Raw genomic sequence first — 25,008 nt, forward strand, 5'->3', positions numbered from 1 at the left:
ATCATCAGTCTTGTTGAAGCAACAGTTTTTATAGGAACCAAATGGAACTGCTAATAAATATAACTCTGAAAGTTCTGTCCAACATTTTGGAACAGTTCTACGATGAGTCCTTTGAATCACCAGGTTTTGGTGGGGAATCCCGGCCGATTTTTCCCTTGAGTTGCTCCTCAATGGGTAAATCCGTGCCTTCATTTCCGTGGCTTGCCCCATTTCTATGTGGGCTTTTCAGAAGGTCACCCGTTCATTTGTCAGTACTGAGTGCATCTCCTGAGACCATGGACACTGTAACACAATTCTGCTGAATTCTTGCAGGAAAGGATCCCAGACCCCTTGCGACACCATATGGCATACAACCACATGTCATCACAAACGCAGATTTCTGGGCAGCCAGTAGCCTCAGAGGACAAAGCTCTCCCAAGGCCTTGGCACTCTTGCAACACTGGCCACTGATAGAATGGGCATCTTCATGTGAGAGAACTATCCCAGAGGGCATCTGATGCTTGAAAATGCAAATGTGGCTCAAAAGCTTGTGCAACACACCCAGCAAACCCAGGGGATGAAATGCAGACTAACTATATTTTACAGGGACTAAGTTGAAAGCGTTATGCTGGGTTATTTCCCCCTTAAGGGCACATAGAAGGAAATCTGCATGGTACCTTCCCTGTCAGGGCCTCCAAAGTCCCATACGTGATTGGAAATGGTTTTGTATAGAAATAATCTTGTGGTTGGGCATACATTTTCCCATACTGGGAGGCAGTGGGAGGGACCTACTCAAATCTTAAAGGCTTGGGAGTTTGGTGAAGAATTTTAATGTGGAGTTTCCATTGTAAAGAAGAGTATAAAAACCATCTTACTGGTTATAAAGAAATAATCCATCTGTAGTGATAATTCACACCTGAAAAACTTTTGTAGAAGACTTTCGTTCTTTTTTTGTTTTTGTCTCCTTTTTTCCCCTTTGTTCATTTGTTTTATTGCTTAAAGTCCACATACGAGTGAAACCATATGGTATTTATCTTTCTCTGAATGGTTTATTTTACTAGTGTTATACTGTCTAGCTCCTTCCATGTTTTAAAAATGGCAAGATTTCATTCTTTTTGATGGCTGAATAATATATATAATAATATATAATATATATATATATTGGACACTTGAGCTGCTTCCATAATTTGGCTATTGTAAATAATGCTGCAATAAACAGGGGTGCATATATTCCTTTGAATTAGTGTTCTTGTATTCTTTGGGTAAATACCCAGTAGTACAATTGCTGGGTCATAGGGTTGTTGTTTTTTCAATTTTTTGAGGAACCTCCATACTGTCTTCCACAGTGGCTGCACCAGTGTGCATTCCCACCAACAGTGCAAGAGGGTGGCATTTTCTCCACACCCTTGCCAACACCTCGTGTTTCTTACGTTTTTGATTTGAGCCATTCTGATAGGTGTGAGGTGATATCTGATTGTGGTTTTGATTTGCATTTCCCTGGTGTTAAGTGACAATAAACATCTGTTCATGTGTCTGTTGGCCATCTGGATGTCTTCTTTGGAGAAATGTCTTCTGCACATTTTTAACTGGATTATTTGGGGGATTTTTGGGGGTTGAGTTTTATAAGTTCTTGGTATATTTTGGATACTAACAACTTTTGTTTATTAAAGTAATGTTTCTCCCACTGAGGTAAGTGGGTCTAGTCTTGGGATTTTATGAGAATTTTTTCCCCTTGGAAAGGTTAATATTATTTTAAAATTTTTTTAATTTAAAAACTTTTAAAATTTTAAATTAAAACGTACATTAAAATTATTTTTAAATTACAAAATAATTTAATAAAGTTAATATAATTCTTAAATTTGAGAAACATCAGTGTCATACATTACACAAATTTTTTAAACTACAATATCTAACTATAATCTGGGATTAGTCCCCCTTTACCTCAGTTTTTCTGTTAAATGAGAACTAATTCCCCTGAGTGAGATGTAAATTCAGGTGAAATTAATATGCTATTGCTCTTTCAGTGGAAAGATGTGGAATTAGTGAAGGGTGTTAGTCGTTTTAGGCATAAATGTAGTCTTTTTTTTTTTTTTTTTACTTTATTTATTTTTATTTAATTTATTTTTTTAATTTATATCCAAGTTAGTTAGCCTATAGTGCAAAATGATTTTAGGAGTAGATTCCTTAATGCCCCTTACCCATTTACCCCACCCCGCCTCCCACACTCCCTCCATTAACCCTCTGTTTGTTCTCCATATTTAAGAGACTCTTATGTTTTGTCCCCTTCCCTCTTTTTATATTATTTTTGCTTCCCTTCCCTTGTGTTCATCTGTTCTGTGTCTTAAAGTCCTCCTATGAGTGAAGTCATATGATATGCAGCTTTCTGTGACTAATTTCATTTACCATAATCCCCTCCAGTTCCATCCACGTAGTTGCAAATGGCCAGATTTCATTCTTTTTGATTGCCAAGTAATACTCCATTGTATATATATACCACATCTTCTTTATCCATTCATCTCTCGATGGACATTTGGGCTCTTTCCATACTTTGGCTATTGTTGATAGTGCTGCTATTAACATGGAGGTGCATGTGTCCCTTCGAAACAGCACACCTGTACCCCTTGGATAAATACCTAGTAGTGCAATTGCTGGGTCGTAGGGTAGTTCTAGTTTTAATTTTTTGAGGAACCTCCATCCTGTTTTCCAGTAAATGTAGTTCTTGAGTAGGAATGCACAGCCTTACAGAGAACTGAACAATTCAATATTTTAGAAAAAAATTTTTTAATGTTTATTTTTTTGAGAGGGAGAGGCAAAGCACAAGCAGGGGAGGAGCAGAGAGAGAGGGAGACACAGAACCAGAAGCAGGCTCCAGGCTCTGACCTGTCAGCACAGAGCCCGATGTGGGGCTCGAACCCACGAACCATGAGATCATGACCTGAGCTGAAGTCAGATGCTTAACCAACTGAACCACCCAGGCACTCTTTCATTCTTCTTTTTTTTTTTTTTTTTTTAAAGATTTTTCTTATCTTTAAGTAATCTCTACACCCGATGTGCGGCTTGAACTTACAACCCTAAGATTAAGAGTCACATGCTCTACTGAACGAGCCAGCCAGGCACCCCACAAATAATTCACTCTTACCCAGAAGCCTTGTGGGGAGAGGGAGACATGGAATACATGCTCAGAGCCGGCGGGTCAGCTCCTCTGCAGGGGCAGAACATCCTGGGCTTGACTAACACAGGACCTTGCCAAGTGTAGCAGTGGGGCTTCTGTTTTAGCCAACTGAGCAGAGGAAACCTCTAAGGCAAGGACTGTTGCAAGGAGTGGGTGAACATGCACGTGAAAATTCCGAGCACAGTGCGTGGCACAAAGCAGAGGCTCGCTAAGTGTTTGTTCGGAATCTTGAATTCAATTCTGGAGATTTATACAGAACACTTGGCTTGACAGGACCGTTGTTTTGATTTATATTCCTGATAAGCTTTTATACTGTATCGAACCTAGCTTGGGCATAGTCGAATGAATGTGTTCACATTTGACAAGCCTGTGGTGGCTATCTACCATATGCTAGACACATGTGCTAGGTGATTTTCCAGATGAAACCTCAGTCCTTTCCAAACCTCCAGTGTTCTAGGGTCAACTTGTCTCTTAACACCCAAGTGAATAATTGCAGTCCCATGTCATGCTATTCCGGAAACCCAAAATCCAGTCTCTGGGAGGAAACTCCCATTCTTCTAGAATTTTCTGTTCAGTTCACTTTATGTTGAAATGAAGATCCAGCCTCTTCTACACCATGTTTCAAAACACACCATAAATAGGGCTCTTGTGCCCATAAAGTGAATTCAACTGCTTCTCTAGAAATCTCCCTCTGCCTTAGGATTTTTATCCCAAACTCCAAGAGCATTTTTCCATTAAAAAAATTTTTTTTTTGATGTTTATTTATTTTGAGAGAGAGAGAGACAGCATGAGCAGGGGTGGGGCAGAGAGAGGAGAGGCAGAATCCCAAGCAAGCTCCATGCTCCCAGCACAGAGCCTGACACGGGGCTTGAACCCACAAACCATGAGATCATGACCTTAGTTGAAACCAAGAGTCAGACGCTTAACCGAATGAGCTACCCAAGTACCCCCTTACTTTAAAAAAAAAAAAAATTTAATGTTTAGCATTTTTCCATTTTTAACTCTACCTTTAATTCCCATCCCCAAGGAAGCCGCCCTGGCTAGAAAGAGAGAAGACCTTAAGGGCTCAGGTCAACCTCCATAATATTGACCGTACCTAGATTCAGAATACCAGATACCCAGATTTATTCTGATGCTTCTCGATGCCTAAGTAGAAGTTAAGGATTATCAGAAAAGAGGAAGTTGCCTTACATTTAAGCTTTCATGAAGTTTTTCTATTTTAAAGTCGTAATTCAGTTGTTCCACTTTGGAAAACAAAGTATTATTTGGGTAAGCGCTCAAGCCATGCTAATTTTGGCTGCTTATAGAGGTCACCTGATCGACTCAGTTAAAATCAAAGGAAGAAAATAAATTAACATAGCTTTTGTCATTATTCCTGGTATATCACCACACAGTTACAATTAAACATTCTTATAAACAACGTTTTATTTTGTTTTTGTTTTGTTTTTTCCTATAAACTTTTTTCTAAAATTTATTTATTTTTGAGAGAGAGAATGTGAGTGGGAGAGGGGCAGAGAGAGAGAGTGTGTTAGGGTACCCTCCCTAAGGAAAGGAAATAAAAAACAAACCTCAAGGCAACCTTGCTATTTGTGTACTTGACAACAGCCCTCGTGACCTTGTAACATGAGACCACTTAATCAGACTACATGTTTGTGTGTTATTGTACGTGGGAGACAAAGAAGTAAACAATGGCCACATGGCGTTAAGGGCTCAGTTCTTTGGGTACGAACCCATCTGGGTGGTACCAGCAGGAATTAAGTTGCTTCCTGGAAAGAAAAGCCTCGGTGTCACGACTCTCTGTGCAAGAATCCTGCTACAAGAGGGAGAGAGAGAATCCTAAGCAGGCTCCACACTGTCATCACAAAGCTGGACATGAGGCTCCAACTCATGAGCTATGAGATCATGACCTGAGCCGAACCAAGGGTCAGACACTTAACTGACTGAGCCACCCAGGGGCCCCAAAATTACTTTTATTTTTTAATTAAAAAGTTTTTTTAATGTTTATTTATTTTTGAGAGAGACAGAGACAGAGCTTGAGCAGGGGAGGGGGGGCAGAGAAAGAGGGAGACACAGAATCCGAAGCAGGCTCCAGGCTCTGAGCTGTCAGCACAGAGCCCGATGCGAGCTCGAGCCCACCAACGGTGAGATCATGACCTGAGCCAAAGTCGGACACCCAACCGACTGAGCCACCCAGGCGCCCCCAAAATTACTTTTAAGAGCAGTATAGTGAGGGGTTAAATTTTGGCAAGCAGGGAAGTACACACCTACAGAAGGAATGCGGAACAATACGGGCCTGCTGTTATGTGAACATGGGCTTGTGACTTGCTTCTGGATTGTGTTCAGCTGCATGTAACAGAAGCCTGACTACAATGGCTTAATCAAAAAAGGACTGAATTCTTTCCACATGGCAAGAAGTTCAGACATAAGCAGACTAAATCCACATGAGGCAGGGCAGCCAACCCATTGGGCTCCTTTTCACTTTTCCTTCCCCAGCTCCACTGTGTGTTTTTAGTCCCTGTGATTACAAGACAACAGCTCCACCTCCCCCGGTGCTCATCCACATTTCGGGCAGAAATACAAGGAAGGGTTAGGACTAGAAGAGAAAGTCAAAAAAGGGCATGCAAACAGAGTTCCCTTTTCATAAAGAATTTTCCTAAAGACCCAGCCAGCATTTAATTTCTGCTTCCCTCTCGTGGGTCAGAAGTTAAACTGTGCTATGTGGTCAAGTCTAGCTGCAAAGAAATCCGGGAAGCTGAGTTTTTTCTATCGGAGCCTATCGGTCTACCCAAACACAACTGGAGTTCCACAGTTAGGGGGAAGCGGAAGGGCTGGTGGGAGAGCAATGAGAAGTATCCACCATAACATCATCGGAGGTTCAAAGCATGTTATATTGCAAGCAGTTTACATGGCAGTGAAGATTATGTGTTCTGGAAAACAGATGACAGAAGTGATGGCAAGATGGTTCTCTAGATCAGTGCATCTCAAACTTTAGTGTGCACACTGACGACTTGAGGAATCTTGTTAAAATGTGTAGTTGGGGGGCACCCGGGTGGCTCAGGTGGTTAAGCATCCCACTCTTGATTTTCAGCTCAGACCATGATCTCATGGTTCATGAGATCGAGCCCCACGTCGGGCTCTGCACTTGTCAGCAGAGAGACTACTTGGGAGTCTCTCTCTCTCTCTGACCCTCCCCCACATGCAAGTGTACACTCTCTCTCATTCTCTCTCTCTCAAAATAAATAAAAATTTTTTTAAATGCCTATTTTGATTCAAGGCAGTCTGGGGCATTTTGCATTTCTAGCAAGTTCTCAGGGCATGCCAATGCTGTTGATCCATGGGTATTTGTAGCAGGGGCGTAAAAGATGCATACGGAACGTATGGATAAAATGGTTGATTTGTTAAATAACATTTCTAAGCCAGTGCATTATTCTACATAGTATTAATTTAAAATATACACAGCAGATTTAATAAGTGACATTGTATAAGTAAGCATTTAAAATTGTCTTCTGCTTCAGTAAAAATGTATATACTCAAGATGGCCCCTTGAAACTTAAAAAAAAAAATCAATCTCAATGACAAATTAGGAAAACAACCTTTTATTTGGAGTTGAAGGTTGAAGCTACAATTGTTAGCTTTCTAACTGGGGCATATTGTGTGGTTTTAGAATCAAATACTCTCCTGGATTCCATACTTTACTCCTGGGGCTACTGTTTGAGTCACACTCAGCAAGACAAGCTATTTTATAACATAAGTAGTAAGGGGGAAAAAAATAATATGAGATATGGTTCTCAGGTCAGACAAATCTGAGTTCTGATCCCAATTGTATAAATGATCTATTTCTACATATTAAATTGCTTCAAAATTTAGTGGCTTAACACAACTGTAATCATTTATTCTCGCATGTATTTCTGTGGGTCAGGAATTTAGGTGTGGCTTGGCTGGGCAGTTCTGGCTTGGGGTCTCTCGTGAAGTTACTGTCAGATGTCCACATTTGGGGCTGACGTCATCTGAAGGCTTGACTCTGGTTGCAAATCCACTTCCAAGGTGTTCATTTGGTTGGTGCTGGCTCTTCATGGGAGATCTCAGTTCCTTTTCATAGAACTGCTTGACCATAGCATAGCAACTGGTTTCATCCAAAGTGAGTAATTCAAAAGATCAACGTTGAGGGGTGCCTGGGTGGCTTAGTTGGCTAAGCTTTCGGATCTCAATCTCAGCTCATGTCATGATCTCATGGGTTTGTGAGTTCAAGCCCCACGACTGAGCTCTGCAGAGACTGTGGAGAGACTCCTTGGGATTCTGTCTCTTCCTCTCTCTGCCCCTTCCCTTCTTGCTCTCTCTCCAAATAAACCTAAAAAAAATTTTTTTTAATTAAAAAAAAAAAAAGATCAAGGTTGAAGCTGTACTTGGTAGCTGGGACACAATGGGAAGTTACTCAAATAAGAGGGCTGAAAGCTACCAGCAGAAAGGAGGAGGGCAAAGGGCAAAAGGAGGGAAGGAATGTGTTTTGTTTTGTAGAATCAGCAGGAGACATCCAATCAGGTATTTCGCCATTTAGCCCTTTACATGAGCCAGTTTGAGCCAGATTGGATTGAGGCTCTCTACAGAAGTCCCCTTCATTTGTCCTGAAGTTACCTTTAGTTTATTACAATAAGATCTCCTCCTATGGGCACTGTGTAGCCATTTTTTGAACACATGATATATGTATATACTAACATGTTGACCTTCTAGGCATATGCAATTGAACCAAAGAGTCTATGCAGGCTCCCTGCCCCCTGCCCCTAATACACTGAATAAAAGCTTCCTGTACAAACCCCAAAGCTGGACAGTGTTTTGAGAGCTGTCTCCTTACTTGTAACAATACAAAGTTCTTTGTTTTCAATATGATGGTGACGAGCCCCTTGAGTTCAGTTAGCCTCTGAAGTCATACACAATCGCTTGTACCATGCTCTATTGATTGTAATCAGATCAACTCTGATTTTATTTTACTTACTTATTTAGAAAGAGAGCAAGAGAATGAGAGTGGGAGAAGGAAAGAGAGAGAGAATCTTAAGTAGGCTCCTCGCTCAGGGCAGAGCCTGACTCAGGGTTTGATCTCATGGCCTGGTCATGAGATCAAGACTTAAGTTGAAATCAAGAGTCAGATGCTTAACCACTGAGCCCCCCAGGTGCCCCAGAATCAGCTCTGATTTGAATATGAGGGTAAACTACACAAGGTTGGGAATGTCCCAAGGTAAAGATCATTGAGAGCCTTCTTAGGCACCTGCCATCATAGTTCAGCTCTGCCACTTATTTTGGGAAGGTCCCATAGACCCTCCCTGCACTAATGTCCTTATCTATGAAACCGGGAATTCATAATAGTCTCTGATTCATGAAGTTGTTTGAAGATAATATAGGTCAAGTGCTTTTCACTTAGTAAGGACTCATTATGCATTAGCCATAATCATAATAACGATGTTATCAACATTGTTAGATGATGCCTGTGATATTGTGATTTATAAGAAATATAAACTTGGTCTCCCTCTTCTACACACAGCTCCTAAAACTCTAGTAATTTCCTAAGTAATCTGAGAAGTGAGGGCATCTTTTGTTCTTTTATACTGGTTCCTGAAATAGCTCCAGAGCATAAAGGTAAAAGGAGTGTCTTTTGTGATTCACAAAGATCCCCTTTCAACAGTGTCTGAGTTTATGTTACTGAAAAGGATTTTGGAAAGCCCTTCGATGAGAGAGAGAGAGAAAGAGAGAGAGAGAGAGGGTTGGTTGCTAGGGAAACCAACTGTGTGAATAGAGAGGTTGAACTTTCAGCCTGCCCTCCAACCTCCAGGAAGGGAGATGGGTTGAAGGTTGATTAAGTCACCAATGGCCAAAGATTCCATCAATGGTGCTTAAATAAGGAAGCCCCCATAAAAATCCCTAAAGTATGAAGCTTGGAGTTCAGAAAGATTCTGGGCTGGTGAGCATGTGGAGGTGCTGGGTGGGTGGTAGGACTCAAGGGGACATGGAAACTCTCCGTCCCGTTTCCACAGACCTTGCCCTATGCATCTCTTACACTCAGCCATTCCTGAGGTGTATCCCTTGTGTAGTAAACCAGTAGCCTAGTAAGTAAACTGTTTTCCTGAGTCCTGTGAGCCATTCTAGCAAATTACCACACCCGAGGAGGAGGTCGTGGGGCCCTCCAATTTACAGCCAATCAGAAGCTTAGCCTTGCAGTTGGTGTCTGAAGTGAGGTGGCAGTCTTGTGGGCCTGGTCCCTTTAATTTGTGGGATCTCTCCAAGTAGATAGTGTCAGAAGGAAGTTGAATGTAGGACACCAGCTGGTGTTGGAGAATTGGTCAGTGGGAGAGAAAACTCCACACATTTGGGGACTAGAAGTGAAGTAGTGAGAGTATTGAGTGTGGAGAAGGGAAACAATGGAGTTTTTTCCTTTCAACAGCTAACAACCTTCCCATACAAAAACCGTGTCTATCAGTCAAGATCCACATCATATAGGTAGTCATGTAGAAGGGTGACAGAAAGCCACTCATTCTTTGATAGATTCAGAGAGTATTAGAACTTCCCATCGCTTCCATGCCTCCCCTTGCCTACAGATCACACATTTCAGCTGTCTTTATTATTTTTTTAATGTTTATTTTTTAGAGAGAGAAAGACAGAGTGTGAGCAGGGGAGGGGTAGAGAGAGAGGGAGACACAGAATCTGAAGCATCAGCACAGAGCCTGACGCGGGGCTCGAACTCAAGAACCACGAGATCATGACCTGAGCTGAAGTCAGACGCTCAACCGACTGAACCATCCAGGCGCCCCTTCGGCTGTCTTTATTGAACAACTCACATTTCTTTGTTATTCCATACTTTCTGTCTTTGTAGATGCTCTTCCCAACGCCTAGAATACTTTCTGTCTCCCCAAAACTTCACCTAACAGCAACTCATTCTTCTTTTTTCAATAAATATATTGATTTGTTTTCCTCTGCATTCTTTCTTTCTCTTTCTTCTTTCTTCCCCCCATATATGTACTTACCCTCTTCTCCCTCCCCCCTCCTTTTTTTTTCACTCATTCAACAAATAGTTACTGAATGTCACCCATATGCCAGGAAACACATTGGTCAACAAGATAAAGTCCCTGCATCCCTGGAACTCAAGGTTTGATGAGGAAGATAGATAATAAGTATCCTCCCCCCAAAATAAATACAGAAACATATAAAACGTCATGTGATGATAAGGGCTATGAAGAGATACTTAGTGGGATACAAACAGTTGTGAGGGGCGCTGGGGTGGCTCATTCAGTTAAGCATCAGACTTCGGCTCAAGTCATGATCTCATGGTTTATGAGTTTGAGCCCCACATAGAGCTCTGTGCTGACAGCTCAGAGCCTGGAGGCTGCTTGAGATTCTCTCTCTCTCTCTCTCTCTCTCTCTCCCTCTCTCTCTGCCCCTCCCCCACTTGTGCTGTCCCTCTCTGTCTCTCAAAAATAAATAAATGTAAAAACAAACAAACAAAAGACATAAACAGTTGTGGACATGTGGAGCTATTTTAAGTCAGAATAACTTAAATAATTTAAATACATTGATGTTCTATGCTCATATACGGTGAAAACCTCACAGTCTGAAATAAAATTACTCAGCGCTGTATCTCCAGTACTTAATAGGTCTGGATCCAAGGAGATATTTAGTCAGTATTTGTTGAATAAAAAAAGAAAAAATAATAAATGTGTGAATAAATGAATGAACACATGAATTTTAGATGAGGAGACGACAGCCCAGAGGTTTGACTTGCCCAAGACCAAACAGAGAGCAAGAAATAGAAATCTTAACTCCAAGAAGGCCTGCTTCAAGGACAATGCTGTTTTTATTGTGTCATATTATGCATGCCTAAAACATCTTTGTTTTAATAATGCCCCATCTGTTCCTCTTTCAGTGTTGACTAGACTCAGCTACTTGAATGGAATTCTGAGAGCTTGCTTTTCTAGTTTTTTATTTATCTTCATGGAAACCATCACTGTTTGCTCTTGAATAGACAAAGAGCTTCACCATATATTTGTCCACCTGGGCAAGCAGTTGGTTGGTTATAAATCACATGGATTCGGAATGCACGGCAGATCAGGAACCAGAAAAGAGTTCCCACTGAGATCCCCAAAGATTCTTAAAAAACATTTTTTTAACGTTCATTTACTTTTGAGAGAGAAAGAAATGGAGGCATGAGTGGGGGAGGGGCAGAGAGAGAGGGACACACAGAATCCAAAGCAGGATCCAGGCTCTGAGCTGTCAGCACAGAGCCCTACATGGGGCTCCAACTCACGGACGCCGACATCATGACATGAGCCGAAGTCGAACCCTTAACCAACTGAGCCAACCAGGTGCCCCGAGATCCCCTAAGATTCTTTTATAGAGGAAAATAAATCTGGGACAAGACTTCTCAAATTTTTTGGCTCAGGAAAACCGTCTTAAAAAAATACTGAACATCCCAAACAGCTTTTGCGTGTGCATTATATCTATTGATATTTGGTGTGTTAGAAATTAAAACTGTAACTTAAAAAACATTTATTCATTTATTTTAAAATAACAATCAATGATGCATTACGTGTTAGCCTAAGTAACAAATTTATGAGAAGTAACTGCATTTTTCAAAACAAAAAAGATACTTAATGAGGAGAGTGGCATTGTTTTACATTTTGAAAATCTCTTTAGTGTCTAGCTTAATAGAAGCAAGCTGGATCCTCCTATCTGCTTCTGTATTCAGTTTGTTGTGATACCATTCATCATTTAACCTCTGTAAAACTGCAGTGCACATCCATAAGAGAATGAGTAATAACATCTTAGTATTATAACAAAAGTAGTTTTGATTTGTGGACTGCATGCAAAGTCTTGGGAGACCCTGGGGGTCCCTTGCACCATACTTTGAGAACCGCTAGTTTTAAGAGCCATCTGGGCACCCGGGTGGCTCAGTCGGTTGAGCGTCCGATTCGGCTCAGGTCATGATCTCGTGGTCTGTGAGTTTGGCCCCACGTCGGGCTCTGTGCTGACAGCTGGCAGCCTGGAGCCTGCTTCCCATTCTGTGTCTCCCTCTCTCTCTGCCCCTCCCCCGCTCATGCTCGCTCGCTCGCTCTCTCTCTCTGTCAAAAATAAATAAACATTTAAGAGCCATAAATTTGTATTAAGAAACAAACAAGGAGAGGCTCCTGGGTGGCTTAGTTGGTTGAGCGTCCGACTGTTGATTTCAGCTCGGTCATGATCCCAGGGTTGTGGGATGGAGTCCTGAGCTGATCACATTCAGCACAGAGCCTGCTTGGGATTTTCTCTCTCTCTGCCCCTCTCCTCCACTTGTGCTCTCTCTCTTAAAAAAAACAAAAACAAAAACAAAAAAACTCCAAGAAAATGAAATCAAACTACGCTTTGAGTTTTTCTTCTAAAAATCTATGTTTTCATATTTCTATAGTAGTCTTCAACTTTTAGGGCACGTGCTCGAGAATCATGTAGGCCTATTTAAAATGCTGGTCCTGGGTTTCCATACCCAAAATTGCTGATGTATTAAGTTTCTGCTAAGACCTAGGACTGTGCACTTTTTAACAAGTCTCCACACCAGTTCCTCTGCCTCTGAGCTAATACTAATCCATCGTGGATAGTTTGAGGAAAATTGTTCTAGAGAAAAAAAAAAAAAGTAATAACTTGGATATTTTGCAAAACTAAAACAGGATGAAATTTTAAAATTTTAAGTGAAAGCACATATCTGACCTGAAAGCAGGAAGAGACCAAGGGAGACCTTTTGTGTGTGTGTGTATGTGTGTGAAAGTCATGGGCCCATTCTGTAGTTATTGCATCAAGAATGTGTATTTTTGGTAACACGTAGCATGTGGAATTTTCCTGTTCATTAGATTTCACTATAGTCTGAAGTCCTTCATAAGCTCATCCAAACACAGTTCCTCAAACTATTAAGATATTTACTTTATACCATGAAAGAAAAAAACACATTTTTTTCCTCGAAGGAGCTAAAGACATCATTAAAACATCATTAAAACAAACAAAAAAAAAAACACATTAAAAAACAGGAAACGTAAAATAAGGACTTGAAAATCAGTGAACATTAAGGCAGCTGCCTTTGGCTACAAACAGTGACGGAAACTAAATTCACCATTTCATCCATTCACTTATCAAATAGTCATAAAGCTTGTAGGCTGGGTTTTGGGAATACCAAAATGTTTCCCCTGTAGACTCTTCCATTTCTGCCACTGGTATCACGATCTACCTTGTTTTTTAGGCAGGAAAACTGTGAGCCACTGGACTTCTTCCTTTTTTACATCACACTTCTCATCTGTCAACCAGTGCTACTGACTAACTCCAGAAGTATCTCAAACCCGTGACCCTTCTCTCACCTCATCACTTCCACTTTAACCAAACGATCACCACCTTTTGCCTGGACTCCTGCAACTGTTCCTAACTGTCGTAACTATTCATTCATTCATTCATTCATTCATTCATTCATTCAAGCATTCATGCATTCATGCATTCAAGTATTCATTCATTTAATATTTATGAGTACCTGCTAAGTACCAGGAACTTTTCAACATAGTTGAAAGCAGACCTGGGAAACAAAACAGACAGAACTTCTGCCTTTATGGAACTTTCATTTAGTAAGGGGAGAGAGACAAAAAACTGGTTACACAAATATATGCAGGTATGCCAAATAGATGATTGGTAGAGTACCAAAGTTTCAAGAGAGAAGTCAGAAACATTACTTTTCAGTCATCTGGTAATTCCAGGAAGAGGTCAAGGACTCACCTGATCCCAGGGCCTTTGCACATACCGTTCCCGCTACCTAGGACCCTCTTTGCATGTTTCAAGGCTGATGCCATCTCACACTTCACCTGATACATCATCTCCCTAGAGAGGCCATCCCTGACTACCTGGTTTAAATTAGGAAAAATAATTTCCATTCAATGACCTGTTTGTCTTCCTTCTTGGCGCATACAACAACTTGAAAATACATACTTACCTACTTACTATTTCTCCCAATATTAAACTGTAAATTGCATCTTTGTTTTTGTTTATCATTGACTATTTAGGGCCCATCACATCATGGACATGTGTATTAATGTTTCTACCAGCAAATAGAATCAATAGGAGAGTATAGATCATATATATGAGATTTATTGCAAGGAATTTATTTATATAAGATATATGCAAGAAGCAAATATGTAAGTAAACTACTACAAAATAACAAAGCAACTATGATGTCCCAAAGGCTGCAGTCAGTACCATGGTATCCTGAATAGGACAAAAAAAGCCACTGAAGCTGAAGTGCTAGTTCTTACATAATTAGCTATGAGATTAGCAATAATACCCATTAGTATCAGGGGAAGCTGAAATTCATTTATTCCTAAAATCAGCTAGATACATACAGCTTGCTCCGGAACCTTTTCTTTTTTTTCTTTTTTCTTAAAAAAAAATTTTTTAATTTTTTTCAGACAGAGTGAGAGCCTGAGCAGGGGAGGGGCAGAGAGAGAGACACAGAATCTGAAGCAGGCTCCAGGCTCTGAGCTGTCAGCACACAGATTTACCTTATTTTAGTGACTACATAATATTCGTGATAAGCAAAGTACTGTAATTTATTTAACCACTCCCTTGCTTAGAAGCATTTAGATTGGTTGGCTGTTTCTGCTATTGCTAGCAGTGCTGCCTGTATGAAGGACGCGTTTGGCTGAAAGTAATAGAAACTCTGATTCAATCTGCTTGAACCATTAAGAAATTTTTAGCTGACAGAACTAGAACTTGAGAGATAAAGAGGCTTTGTTGCTGATATATTCACGTCTGGGCTCAACAAAGCCACCATTTAGCCAGGTGCTTTCCATCCTTCTTCCCTGCCATTCTCAGAATCCATTCCATCCCAAGGCTGGCTCACCTCTGCGCATAAAATGACTGAAAGAACTGCACGCTTTTTTTTTTTTTTAATTTTTTAATGTTTACTTATTTTTGAGAGAGAGAGAGAGAGCGAGCTAGTGGGGAAGAGGCAGAGACAGGGAGGCAGAGGGAGGGGCAGAGACGACCTGAGCTCAAGTCAGACGCTTAACCAACTGAACCACCCAAGCACCCCTGCATGCTTTTTTATTTGCAAAGCCAAATGGACAAAGAGATTTGGCGCCCTCAGTTCTCAAGGGCAGAAAAAAACTTTCCCAGAAGTCTTCGCTAAAGGTAACTCACATCTGATTGGCTAAATTTGGGCCACATGCCCATTTCTGAACCAATCAATGGCAATGGGGTTGGGATTACTCTTAGACCATTCAGACACCCTGTTTGTCTTGGGGTCAGTTCCCCAAATTGCTCTGCTGCTTTCAACAGTAGAGAGATGGGATGGATATTGCAAAAATGGAATCAAAATGTCCAAATTTTCAAGCTGTTATCTCACTGAACTATATACACCTTTGAGAATTCGTACAATTAGAATCTCTTTAGGATAGATTCCTATTAGTATAGTTGGTGACTCAAAAGGTATGCATATTTAATGTGTTGATAGATTCAGCCAAATTGCCCCCCAAACAAGAACCACAATAAAAACAAAAAAACGTGGCACAAAAACAGACACATAGACCAATGGAATAGAATAGAAACCCCAGAACTAGACCCACAAACCTATGGCCAACTAATCTTTGACAAAGCAGGAAAGAACATCCAATGGAAAAAAGACAGTCTCTTTAACAAATGGTGCTGGGAGAACTGGACAGCAACATGCAGAAGGTTGAAACTAGACCACTTTCTCACACCATTCATAAAAATAAACTCAAAATGGATAAAGGACCTGAATGTGAGACAGGAAACCATCAAAACCTTAGAGGAGAAAGCAGGAAAAGACCTCTCTGACCTCAGCCGTAGCAATCTCTTACTCGACACATCCCCAAAGGCAAGGGAATTAAAAGCAAAAGTGAACTATTGGGACCTCATGAAGATAAAAAGCTTCTGCACAGCAAAGGAAACAACCAACAAAACTAAAAGGCAACCAACGGAATGGGAAAAGATATTTGCAAATGACATATCGGACAAAGGGCTAGTATCCAAAATCTATAAAGAGCTCACCAAACTCCACACCCAAAAAACAAATAACCCAGTGAAGAAATGGGCAGAAAACATGAATAGACACTTCTCTAAAGAAGACATCCGGATGGCCAACAGGCACATGAAAAGATGCTCAACGTCGCTCCTTATCAGGGAAATACAAATCAAAACCACACTCAGATATCACCTCACGCCAGTCAGAGTGGCCAAAATGAACAAATCAGGAGACTATAGATGCTGGCGAGGATGTGGAGAAACGGGAACCCTCTTGCACTGTTGGTGGGAATGCAAATTGGTGCAGCCGCTCTGGAAAGCAGTGTGGAGGTTCCTCAAAAAATTAAAAATAGACCTACCCTATGACCCAGCAATAGCACTGCTAGGAATTTATCCAAGGGATACAGGAGTACTGATGCATAGGGGCACTTGTACCCCAATGTTTATAGCAGCACTCTCAACAATAGCCAAATTATGGAAAGAGCCTAAATGTCCATCAACTGATGAATGGATAAAGAAATTGTGGTTTATATACACAATGGAATACTACGTGGCAATGAGAAAAAATGAAATATGGCCTTTTGTAGCAACGTGGATGGAACTGGAGAGTGTGATGCTAAGTGAAATAAGCCATACAGAGAAAGACAGATACCATATGGTTTCACTCTTATGTGGATCCTGAGAAACGTAACAGAAGCCCATGGGTGAGGGGAAGGAAAAAAAAAAAAAAAAGAGGTTAGAGTGGGAGAGAGCCAAAGCATAAGAGACTCTTAAAAACTGAGAACAAACTGAGGGTTGATGGGGTGTGGGAGGGAGAGGAGGGTGGGTGATGGGTATTGAGGAGGGCACCTTTTGGGATGAACACTGGGTGTTATATGGAAACCAATTTGACAATAAATTTCATATATTAAAAAAAAATAAAAATAAAATAAAAAAACAAGTATATAACAAAAAAAAAAAAACACAAAAAAACGAAAACGGAAAAAACGGAATCCATTTGAAAGAACAAGTGAATACCTCTTACGCCATGCATGTGCCAAAATGGCCTGTCTTAAATCTCGCTCAAGTGATGTCTTTCTCACCTCAAGATCATAAAATTAATTCTCTATGATCTCTTACTGTTGTAAATAACAGTAATATGTCTTCTAATAGGGGCTCATCCATGCATTCCTGAGATAAACTGTACTTGCTAATACAATGATGCATTTCATTTGCTAATGTTTCATTTGTGCTTTTTACAGCTGGGTACCCAACTGAGGCTGGCCTACAGTTTTGTTTGTCTTTCTTTGGTGGTGGTGGTGGTATTCCAGCCTAACAGAATGAAGTAGGGAACTTTTCACCTTTGTCTGGATCACTTTCTATAACCTGAATTACCTGTTCCTTGAAGGTTTGGGATAATCTGGCCACAGAATAATATGGCTTGGTGACACTTTTGTGGATAAATGTTTGGCCCTAGCAATGTTTTTTGCTATTTTTCCTGTAAATACTAGTGTATTCAGATTTTCTATTTCTCTACCCTTTCTACTGTTTTCTGTAGAGAAACAATACATTTAAAGTATTAATGTCATAAAATTATATGTAATACTCTCCTAATACATAAAAGATCCTTAATATTTAGTATATATATGTAAAGTCCCATACTTTATTTCTATACTTTTTCCTTTTCTTTTTATCAGATTTTTCAAAATTGGATTCTTCAACTTTTTTCTCTTACTCATTTGCTTACTTATTACAAAACTAAAATAAAGCCTTACATATTTTCCCCCAAGAAGCACCTGGGCCTGGTTTTATCTGACCATTTTATCCAATAAAGGTGAATGTGTCACCAATAATATAGGACAATGCCTGTTAACTTATATTGTCACTTGAGAGGTGTTGAGTGACAATATGTATAAGGCTTGCAGCATTTCTGATAATTTATTTTCTTAATCTTTTATAAATTAAGCTTTGAGTTTCTGAAGCACATTATGTTAAACCCTTATCACCTACAATGAACTAAATTCAAGATATTAAAATGTTTATCAAAATCATATTTTCCTGATGGCTTTACCTAATCAGATATCTAAAAAGTTTTAACATATTAAAAATAACGGGGGTGGGGGCACCTTAGTGGGTTAGTTGGTTGAGCATCTGATTTAGGCTCAGGTCATGATCTCCTAGTTTCTAAGTTCGAGCCCTGCACAGAGCCCACTTCAGACCCTCTGTCCAACTCTCTCTCTCTGCCCCTCCCTTTCTCTCTCTCAAGTATAAATAAACATTAAAAAATAATGATAATCAAAACATTGGTAAGAAAGGTGACACTGTAGAAGAAATGAGAATGTCACAGTGGAGGGAAGTTCTATTAGGCTATAAAATTGGAATAAAATCCTCCAGTCATGAAGGTGGGCAAGAGAATCCTGAAGAAAGAGAAAACACATTAGAAAGGAGAAGAATAGGGACAAATGGGTAGCTCAGTTGGTTAGGCGTCCAACTGTTGATTTCAGCTGAGGTCATGATCTCATGGTTTGTGAGATCAAGCCCTGCATCAAACCTTGTGTCAAGCTCCCCTGGGCATGGAACTTGCTTAAGATTCTCTGTCTCCCTCTCCTTCTTCTCTCCCCCTGCTAGCATGTGCTCTCTCACTCTCTCTTTCGAAAGAAAGAAAGAAAGAAAGAAAGAAAGAAAGAAAGAAAGAAAGAAAGAAAAGAAAAGGAAGGAAGAGAAAAGAAAGGAAAAAGAAAAAAGAAAGGAGAAGAATATGCTAGAACTCATCAAACAGAAGTATAGGATGAGATACTCAACAGGAAAGGAGGAAGCTTAGGAATTAACTGTTTCATCTGTGAGCACTCAAGGGTCTGGAATCTGTTCTCATATAACACACACTTCTCATTTCATCTGACCCATGTATTTTCCCCATTCAAAAAAAGCATTCATCCTCAGCATCTATTTAGACTTCAATATCTCTCAACAAGTCCTAGAAGCACAATTTGACAGAATCTGCTCAGACCTCTCCAAAATGCTTCATCTTATATATTATTCCCACCTCAGTCTGGTCATTTGACTCTTCCACTTATCTGAGAAGAATAATAGGTTGTGTTAAAGGTAAGTCTATGAATAAACATATACAATGTGTTAATATTTGCTAATATCTACTAAAGACTACTTATTATTTTATTTTTTATCAATTCTTTATTTAAATCTCTCTTTGAAGACTTGATTTTTTTAGAAACTTCCTACCTCTGGCAGCCCTCTCTCTTCTTTCCCTCCCATCTTCCCTCCTCTGAGGTAGACATCAGAACTTCTGGACTGTGCTAGGTTATAAGCAAATTCTTCATCTAGATCTTCTTACCCAGAGTTAATCTTCAACTCTGCCCATTCTTCTATAAAACTCACTTATTGAAGTTTTAAAGGTTCTATGATTATGTTCTTGATTTCTAAGAATTGTTTTCATAATTGCGTATGTTGTTACATATGAATATATACCTGTATTCCTCTTTTATTACCCAAAGATATTCATTAGACCCGAGGATGCATGGGTGGCTCAGTCAGTTAAACATCTATCTGCATCTTGGTTTGGGCTCAGGTCATGATCTCACAACTCATGAGATCGAACCCCTCATCGGGCTCTGGACTGACAGGGAGGGGCCTGCTTGGGATTCTCTCTCTCCCTCTCTCTCTGTGCCTCCCCTGTTCTCTCTCTCTCAAAATAAATTAAATAAACTTGAAAAAAGAACTGTCTTGGAGTCTTTTCTTCAAGTGTTGATTCGTTGTTGGGGTTGATGCTTTTCTTTCCCAGTATTACTCCAATGGTGACTCTTAGTTGTGTGCTTATCTTTGTATCTGTGGTTCTGTGTATACATGTCTGTGGATTCAGCTTCTGTTTCCTACATCTCGTCTCCAGGGATCGTGGGGTGGGGCAGTACATATAGCTGGAGGAGGTGTTCCAACAGTGTCTTCTGTGTGAGAGTCCTTCCTACCCCTCCCAAGAGTCATCAGCTCTCTAGGGCACTGCTCTGCTGTTTCAGACCTAGGGTCCACTGCGGGGGTCAAGAGCTGCTCCCTCTGCTTTATATTAAGTGGGGAAAAGGGGGAAGGGCCAACCTGCTCAGCTGCTTTGCACAGGATTCCCTAATTAAAAATAAAAATTTTTTTAATGTTTATTTTTGAGAGAGAGAGAGAGAGAGCATGAGTGGGGGAGGGACAAAAAGAGAAAGAGACCCAAAATCCGAAGCAGGCTCCAGGCTCTAAGCTGTCCGCACAGAGCCCCAGGCAAGGCTCAAACTCACAAGCTGAGAGACCGTGACCTGAGCTGAAGTTGGATGCGTAACCGACTGAGCCACCCAGGCACCCCAGGATCCCCTAGTAACTATGACCCCCTTTTGCTCCATTGAATCTGCTGAGTGGGCTTGCAGGTTCCTAGAATTACAGTTGGGTCTCACAAAATTACTTATAATAGATTTCCATTAAACCACAACTCTTATTTTAGATTATTTACATACAGCATAAAATGAAGCACATTTATATCCACATTGTTATGATTTGATCTCCATTAAGAGATCTATGAGAGATTTCTTGAAGCCTATGTAAAAATGCTTTTGCTTTACGATCTGCATAAACTGTTTTAAGAAACATCTAAAGAAATATGAAATGGGGCGCCTGGATGGCTCAGTAAGTTAGGTGTCCGACTTTGGCCTGGGGTCATGATCTCATAGTTTGTGGGTTTGAGCCCCGTACTGGGCTCTGGGCTGACAGCTCAGAGCCTGGAGCCTGCTTCAGATTCTGTGTCTCCCTCTCTCTCTGCCCCTGCCCGGCTCATGCTCTGTCTCTCTTTCTCTGAAAAATAAACAAACATTAAAAACTTTTTTTTAAAAAAGAAAAAGAAATATGAAATTCTTGACTTGCTGTTTTTAAAATGCAGCACTACCCATTAATCATATTCCTGGTGGTATTTATTGATCTAATAGAGACGATGGAATCATAGTTTTGAAAAAGGCAAAGAGGTAAACAAAGCAGAAGCGTTAAGTGCAAAGTCAGACCTCATGTTAAGAATCTTTTAGTGGGAAATTATTACCATCGTCATCAGAAGAGAAACCAAGTGCCTCCTTTTACAGAATAGATCTTAAATATCTCTATATTGTTTGGGGAGATTCAAGGAGAAAGAGAAAAAAAAAAGAAGACATCAGCTTAATATAATTCATGTTTTTAAAGGAACCCAGACCATTCAGATGATATTTTTAAATTTTTTTTTAAATTTGGAAAGCAAGTCTTTTGCTGTTATATTTAATGTTATAGCTAGAATATTACATTTAGGTGGGGTTGCCAGTATCCTGTATATACAGGACATGCCCCGTATTTGTGTTGTACTGTGCCCTGTACTGACTTTGTCATGACCCCTTAAGTGCCCTGTATTCAGCTTTTTAAAAGAAATTACAAAAATCCGCACCTAGAGCTATCTTTCTGCCCCAGTAAATGGTACTTACATCACTTACATGGCAATACCAGCTGCAAACCATACTCCACAAACATCTCAACCATCTCTTATGGCCTCTCCTGCAGGTTTGGCTGCAGGGAGATCAAAGAGAGGAACTGAGAATGAAAAGTATTTCTTTTTCATACTCAAGAAAAGACTATTCTTCGACCAAATTCCCAAGCTGTGAACAAGTAAGCATTGTTAATTCGAGTTAACTTCGTATGAGTGCACATGCTCTGAAAATCAGCCAAACAGTTGTAGCCTCACTCCTGTGGCCTGTTTCTGGAAAGCAGCCAGTTAACAGCCTTACTCCAAGTGTCTAAAAGCGAGCAAATCAGTAACAGCCCAAGCTTCTGAAAGACATTCGGTGATAAACCTCCAGTCCTGAATGTCAGCAAGCTGGGACAATGCACGCTTCGAGACAACAGCCATTCAAAAAAATACCCACTCCAGCAGCCAAGCTTCTGAAGGTCATGGTTAGCTGGTGGACAGCAGCCTTTCTCCAGTGAACACACTAACACAGCTGAAAATCTTTCAATCTGTACACACTCCACTTCTGAAAACCCACCGATCCCCGAATGTCAAGCTTCTCAAACCCTTACATAAGATCAACTCTGGCTTTCTCAAGAAAACAATGTCTTACAAACACAGCTGACTCTTGGAACAATCCAGGGGTGAGTGGTGCTGACCCTGCGGTTGAAAATCTGTACATAACTTTTGAATCCTCAATACCTTAATGGCTAATAGCCTACTGTTGACCAGAAGCCTTATGGCTATCATATATGGTAAATAAGCACCTATCCTTATGGTATGTATTCTATATACTATAATCTTACAAGAAAATAAGCTAGAAAAAAAATATTATTAAGAACACCATAAGGGGGCGCCTGGCTGGCTCAGTCGGAAGAGCGTGGGACTCTTGACCTCAGGGTTGTGAATTCAAGCCCCACATTGGGGGTAGAGGTTACTTACAAATAAAATCTTTAAAAAAAAAAAAAAAAGAAGAAGAAAACCATAATGAAGAGATAATACATTTACAGTACCATACTGTATTTATCTTTAAAAATCTGCATGTAAATGGGCACGTGCAGTTCCAACCCATGTTGTTCAAGAGTCAGCTGTATAGATTTCCCCTGTAGGCAAACAGAACGTTTACCTTTTCTGCATCAGAGTTCAACTGAGTTCAATTCATTGCTAGTTGGCAAGTTTGCAACTCTTCGTTCCTGGTTACAGGTCATGATGAGTTGATTTGTGAGTGATGGATGGCAGCAACATGGTCAGAAGACTACCAAATTCAATCTTCAAATTCTGCAGTGATTGATAAAGCAAATTGGTAATTTCATAATTTGCACAGAATTAAAACCCCAAATGTGAGAATAAAGTTTTATGACCAATTTCTGAACAGTGGACATTTATTAAATGAGAAAACAAAAATCCTTTGAAGCTTTTTGTATGAGATACAATTGTTCACTCACTATAAATACTGTCAGATACAAAGCAACATATCCTAGCAGCTGAGCACAAGAGATGTATGACTTCCTCAATCAGTACGAAAGAAAAGGATAAAGTAACTTTTTAAAAATTATTTAGAGAGATTCAGATGAAGAATAATCACAGCAGAGGCTGTAATGGCCTTCCATGGTCTATATCCTCATTCAGCTCAAATGTTTAAATGTACTGCTATCAGAAATATTTTCTCATTTCAAAATTGCAAGCAAATACTAAACAAACATCAAATCAAGGGCCAGGACAAAATCTACAGCAATGCTAAAACGTGTAAAAACCACATTCATTAATGCAAGTAACCACAATCAGAAAACGCTTTTCTCTTGATTGGGCAATATTTTTGTGAAAGAGGATTGCTTACAAGGCCATTGTCCATGAAATCCCTTCCAGATGAGACTTCAGAAACATTAGGAAATTGTAGCAAAGACTCTCTTATAAGCCAGAGTTAATGAGATACATTGAATTGGAGGTAGACCATGCAGTTGTTTGTGTAAAGGTGCTGAAAGTCAAAGTTGAAGCAAAGCATACAATGATTCCATAAAGTGTTGGCTGTCCCGCCCTAGTCTGCCTAATGCTGCTCAGATAGCATATGATGTTCTTTCTTTGGACACTGTCATGACACTGTTATGAAACTGTTCTCCTACTTCAGCATGTATACTAACGCCATCAGCATCGATACCCTCTTTGTACTGAGCAATTAAAAACGTCATGATTTTGTTGGCATTATTCAGTTCTAACAAACACATTTGAAGGAATTCTCAGTTTATCACTTGAAGCATAAAATCATACTTTAATTATGAAGAAAAGGACCCCTTAATTCTTGTTGAGGTTTTTTTTGTTTGTTTTTTTTTAATGTTTTTTTTGAGAGAGACAGACTGCGAGCGGGAGAGGGACACAGAGAGAAGGAAACAGAATTGGAAGCAGGCTCCAGGCAACAAGCCGTCAGCACAGAGCCCAGCGAGGGGCCTGAACTCACCAACCCTGAGATCATGACCTGAGCGGAAGTCGGAGGCTTAACTGACTGAGCCACCCCAGGTACCCCTCTTATTGAGTTTTAACAGAGTAGTCTCCCCACCCTTATCCATATGGGATACATCCTACGACCTCCCATCTGAAACCGCAAATAGGACCGAAGCCTACATATACTATGTTTTTCCAATACGTACGAACCTTCGATAAAGTTTAATTTATAAGTTAGGCACGGTAAGAGAGTAACAACAATAACAAATAATAAAAGGGAACAATCATAGCAGTATACGTAATAAAAGTTATGTGAACGTGGTCTCTGGCTCTCAAAACATCTTGTCTCACTGTACTCACCCCTCCTGTGATGATGTGAGATGATAAAATGCCTGTGTGAGGGATCACGGAAGGGGCGTGTCGCAGACTTTGTGACGTCACCGAATGGGATAAGTGAGGGGCGTGTCGCAGACTTTGTGACTTCACTGACGTGGCGTCAGGCTACGGATTGACCTTCTGATGCCCCTGCTTCTGGTCGGGGTTGACTGCCTGGAGCTGGAACTGCGGAAAAGCCAAATCCCAGAGAAGGGGGAACTAGTGTAATTTATTCTGTGAAAGCTCCCTATTTATTGGTCATTGTCTTCAATCAGTTTGGTAAGAGGATTATGCAAAGTGAAAGAAGAGCTACAAGGTTTTCAACGGTACTCCACTGTTTAAAGGAATTTGCTGAGTGTGTTAAGGAAAAAGTTGGCATCAACTTTATCCCTTTTGTTAGCAAGGCTGCTGGTGAAAAGGTCAACCGTACTTTTGAACAGGAAGAGAAATTCCAACTTGAGGTAGATAATTACTACAACACTTGTAACTAGGTTTTGAAGTCAATATTATCCTTTGAAGAATTTGTTTTGTTTTGTTTTGT

General features: G+C 40.2%; 1 long non-coding RNA gene across 6 annotated transcripts in view; it reads right to left on the reverse strand.

Annotated features, from left to right (window-relative positions):
• Positions 1-24,494, reverse strand: part of LOC122216482 — an 82,467-nt gene extending 57,973 nt beyond the window's left edge. Inside the window, exons 1-5 of one of the 6 annotated variants that reach the window (XR_006200939.1) lie at positions 24,391-24,494; positions 22,783-22,934; positions 19,200-19,230; positions 13,916-14,040; positions 6,799-7,499 (exon numbers count right to left, since the gene is read on the reverse strand). This is a non-coding gene — a long non-coding RNA (uncharacterized LOC122216482). Of the gene's footprint in view, positions 1-6,798; positions 7,500-13,915; positions 14,041-19,199; positions 19,231-22,782; positions 22,935-24,390 lie in introns of those variants that run through there. The other 5 variants (XR_006200938.1, XR_006200941.1, XR_006200934.1 and 2 more) reach the window with 5 other exon arrangements.
• Between the last annotated feature and the right edge of the window lie 514 nt (positions 24,495-25,008).

This window comes from Panthera leo, chromosome A1 (assembly GCF_018350215.1).
Source record: "Panthera leo isolate Ple1 chromosome A1, P.leo_Ple1_pat1.1, whole genome shotgun sequence".
Taxonomy (NCBI): domain Eukaryota; kingdom Metazoa; phylum Chordata; class Mammalia; order Carnivora; family Felidae; genus Panthera; species Panthera leo.